The 4,995-nt window shown below is 37.6% G+C and overlaps 1 non-coding gene across 1 annotated transcript; it reads right to left on the bottom strand.

Moving 5' to 3' along the window:
* Window positions 1–912: 912 nt before the first annotated feature.
* TRNAV-CAC lies at window positions 913–984 on the bottom strand. Its single transcript has one exon. It is a non-coding gene; the product is annotated as a tRNA-Val (tRNA).
* Between the last annotated feature and the right edge of the window lie 4,011 nt (window positions 985–4,995).

Raw genomic sequence — 4,995 nt, 5'->3', positions numbered from 1 at the left:
CTTTTAAAAGAAGGTACCAGGCACTTGGCAGTTAGGGCGTGAAAACCACTGAAATTTCACTATTACTGGCTTTGAAAAAGCAAATGACTGAGAACCTACAGCTGAATACAGTTTTGAAAATAACCTGAGAAAAGTTAGAAATGTTTTTGGAGTTTTCTTCCTAATTGAGCCTCCAGATGAATGCAGGTTGGTTGACATCTAATTTTTTTTCTTTTATTTTCTTTCTGGTGAAACCTTGTGCATCTAGGTATGTGTAGACTTATGATTTATGGAAACTCCAAAACAAATGGGTGTTCTTTAAGCCACCAAGTTGATGGTAAACTTGTTACAAAGCAAAAGAAAATTAATACAACGACTTAACCTTTCCATGGCTAACTTCCTTATTTAAATCCTTGCCAATATTTTCTGGTGATTATAGAAATCTCCAACACAAATCCCACTGACATCAAATGTATTCTTTCTCAGGCTAAATATTTACCTGTTTATTTGTTTGTTTCTATTAATGTCGCTTTTAGTTAATGATGTACCAAACTAAAGTCAACCACTTTCGAAATCTAAAATCAACCAAACACCTGGATTCGTCCTTCTTTCTTCTCTCTCTCTTTTTTCCTCTAATCAACCATTCCCCTACTCCATTCTCCCTAATGGCTTTAGTGAGTCTATAGCTGGATGAAAGTGAAAGTGTTAGCCACTCAGTGTTGGACTCTTTGCAAATCCATGGACTGTAGCCATCAGGCTCCTCTGTTCATGGGATTCTCCAGGTGAGAATACTGGAGTGGGTTGTCATGCCCTTCTCCAGGGATCTTCCCAACCAGGGGTCAAACCTGGGTCTTCTGCACTGCAGGCAAATTCTTCACTATCTGAGTTACCAGGAAACCCAAAAGAACAAATTAACACTGTTGATGTTAGATGTGGAGATGGCAGGGATCGAACCTGGGGCCTCATACATGTGAAGCATATGTTCTACCACTGAGCTACATCCCCAGCCCTAAAAGCGGTTACTTCCTCAAAAATATTTCTTTCATCCTTCTTTCTTATCCTGACTCAAGTTGGCCACTTATTCCCTACCTGAAGAGACTCTTCTACCAAGGAATTCCACCTCTCCCATATTTAAAGGACAAAATTTCGTAGACACCTATAAAAGGCACAAATCATAATGTTATTCTAAAATGTCAACCATCTTATAATTCCAAGTTAGGTTTTCAATGATCCTCTACCTATGAAATTCCCAAGTACAGCATCCAGAGAAAACAGTGCTGTGAGTCTTCCACGATAATCTTTGGTACTGCTTTCCCAATTTGGAACCAGTCCATTGTTTCATGTCCAGTTCTAACTGTTGCTTCTTGACCTGCATACAGAATTCTCAGGAGGCAGGTCAGGATGTCCGGTATTCCCATCTCTTAAAGAATTTTCCACAGTTTGTTTTCATTTCAATCCCAAAGGAAGGCAATGCCAAAGACTGTTCAAACTACCACACAATTGCAGTCATCTCACACACTAGCAAAGCAATGCTGAAAAATATGTGTTAACATGGCTCTTTCCCTAGTTAGCCTATAACCCTCAAGAACAAAGGATATCTTTTATATCTCCTTTTATTTCAGTATTTGTTCTATGGCAGACATATCATAAATGGCTCATATATGTTGTTGATATGAGTAAATACAGTACTACAATCACACAGAAACATTTTTTATTGTGCTTAATGGCTTTAAAAGCTTAACAGCTAATTTTCTGAGTATCCATTCATCAAGTTTCCTGATATACGAATCATAAACAGTGTTTCTTGTTGATAATATTTCAAATATTTTCTATTGACTGAGAAGGAATGGTTTTTAGGGTTTCTGAAAATACCTGCAAAGTCTACCTATATTTGTTTCTCATTTACTTCCTAGCAGTGGTAGTTTTAAAAATGCTTTATCAAGAATTAACTATAATATAGTTTAATTTTTAAGAATATTTAGGAAATTTAATAATAACCATTTCAGTATTTCACAAGTATTTCAGTTTATAATTTTAAACAACTTTTTAAAATGTTTACTAGTTAAACATTTTAAACTTAATCTCATATGTAACAAAAGTAGCCAATATGAGTATAATTTATTTTCCCTTTTTATTTTACTCTAGTATATTTAGAATATTTAATATATCAGATTCTTCAAACTATCACATGAGTAAATAGGTCAAATTTAGGTGATAATCATAACAAATATAACTTATGGCAGTAGTGATCTATTACAATAATCTATTGAGGAGAAGGCAATGGCACCCCACTCCAGTACTGTTGCCCGGAAAATCCCATGGATGGAGAAGCCTGGTAGGCTTCAGTCCATGGGGTCACTAAGAGTCGATACAACTGAGCGACTTCACTTTCACTTTCCACTTTCATGCATTGGAGAAGGAAATGGCAACCCACTCCAGTGTTCTTGCCTGGAGAATCCCATGGATGGAGAAGCCTGGTAGGCTGCAGTCCATGGGGTCGCACAGAGTCAGACACGACTGAAGCAACTTAGCAGCAGCAGCACAGTAATCTATGACAATAGTGACCTATTACAATTACCTGAGAAAATAGAACTTTACAGGGATTAGAGTGAATCCTTGTGGAATGGTTCTATATCTTTACCATCATGTCAATATCTTTGTGATATTGTATTATAAGTATGCAAGATGTTGAGGGAAATTGGATGAAGCACTTACAGGATCTCTCTGTATTTCATACAACTGACTGTGAATCAATAACTGTCTCAAAAAAATACATTCTGAAATTTTTGTCTCTGCTCACTTTTACCAGTTACTCTGTAGTCCCTCTTTCTTAAGTTTCCACAGAAACATTTATTCCATTCACTTACTGGTATCCTTCCCAGATCAAAAATGACTTCTACAACTCAATTTTCAGTCCTCATCTTATTAATAGCACAAATGAATTCTTCTTTCTTCATTGGTTTTCACAGTCTTGCAGGGCAGCATAGCTTTTGATCTTCCTCACACCTAACCATTTGTTCCTCCTTGGGCTCTTCTATTAATTATCCCCCTTGAAGTTTGAGTGTTCCTGAACTCAGCTTGGAAATCTCTCTCTTTAAAAAGGGGTTACACTTTTCTGATTTATAACATTTTTGTTTTCTCATGTCCAACATTTTATTAAGTGAGTCCAAAGAATTCTTCATTTCAGACACTATATTTTTCAGTTCAAGATGGGTTCTTGTAATTTCTTATATAAATCTCAATTTCAAAAGTCTTTCAAACTCTGGACTCCAAGTCTGGGTGGCAATTTTACACAATTGATCAGTTCAGTTCAGGCCCTCAGTTGTGTCCGACTCTTTGCGACCCCATGGATTGCAGCACATCAGGCCTCCCTGTCCATCACCAACTCCTGGAGTTTACTCAAACTCATGCTCATTGAGTCAGTGATGCCATCCAACCATCTCATCCTCTGTCATCCCCTTCTCCTCCAGCCTTCAATTTTTCCCAGCATCAGGGTCTTTTCCAATGAGTCAGATCTTCGCATCAGGTGGCCAAAGTATTGGAGTTTCAGCTTCAGCATCAGTCCTTCCAATGAATATTCAGGACTGATTTCCTTTAGGATGGACTGGTTGGATCTCCTTGAAGTCCAAGGGACTCTCAAGAATCTCCTCCAACAACATAGTTCAAAAGCATCAATTCTTCAGTGCTCAGCTTTCATTATAGTCCAACTGTCACATCCATACATGACTACTGGAAAAACCATAACCTTGACTAGACAGACCTTTGTAGACAAAGTAATAACTCCGCTTTTTAATATGCTGCCTAGGTTGGTCATAACTTTTCTTCCAAGGTGTAAACGTCTTTTAATTTCATGGCTGTAGTCACCATTTGCAGTGATTTTGGAGCCCCCCAAAATATGTCAATTTCAACATCCAAAACTGACTAGACTAAATACAGAGTTACTTCATTGATTTTTAAAAATATTTATTTCATTTATGATCACCCCTTTTAACTCTGTAGCCAGAAATCTAAGTCCTCTTATACATTTGTTTCACCTTGTAAATCCCTGTGCTGTGTGCTTAGTCACTCAGCCGTGTCTGACTCTTTGCAACCCCATGGAATGCTACCCACCAGGTTTCTCTGTATGTGGATTCTCCAGGCAAGAATACTGGGTTGCTATGCCCTCCTCCAGGGGATCCTCCCAACCCAGGGATCGAACTTAGATCTCCTACATTATAGGCAGATCCTTTTTTTTTTTTTTTTTAATTGCAGGCTAAATACAATATTGTGGTGGTTTTTGCCATACATCGATATGAATCAGCCATGGGTGTACATGTGTTCCACCATCTTGAACACCCCTTCCACCTCCCTCCCCACCCCATCCCTCTGGGTTGTCCTAGAGCACCATCTTCATGCATTGCATATGCACAGGTCATCTGTTTTACATATGGCAATATACATGTTTCAATGCTACTGTCTGAGCCACCAGGGAAGCCCATCGATCCCTACATTCAATTTATCAGGAAATCTTTTTTATATGTGCATATCTGGAATCCAAACACTTCTCAACCACCTCTGTGATTGTGTCCCTGATCTGAGTTACTAATTCTTTCCACCTGGACCACTGTAATACCAGAGTCTAGAATAATCCTGTTAACTCAGAGTATTATATGACTATGATCAGAATTCTATAATAGTTTCTGATTTTCTCAAAATCTTAATCTATTCTCCATAATCTCATTTCTGATTTAATATTTGCTATTATCTTTTATCTATCATTGTTATGCCCTCTGGGCCCCATGTTTTAAACATACTAGGCATACTACTACAATATAACTTTTCCATTGGTTTATCCTTTTCTTTGAATGCTCTCAGAAACCCCCATCTCAAATCACTGTCAAAACAGCTTCTTAATGGGGCCAAATGTGATAATGGTAATTAGGAGTTTGATATTGAAACTGTCCACTCTTAATACTCCTAACTGCCTTACATTATTCTCTAAATTTTAAAAATTCTATCACAATGTAATTTCTTACA

The sequence above is a fragment of the Bubalus bubalis genome, chromosome 1 (assembly GCF_019923935.1).
Source record: "Bubalus bubalis isolate 160015118507 breed Murrah chromosome 1, NDDB_SH_1, whole genome shotgun sequence".
NCBI lineage: Eukaryota > Metazoa > Chordata > Mammalia > Artiodactyla > Bovidae > Bubalus > Bubalus bubalis.
Note: the sequence above shows the minus strand (reverse complement) of the source record. Positions and strands in the feature narration are given on the sequence as shown.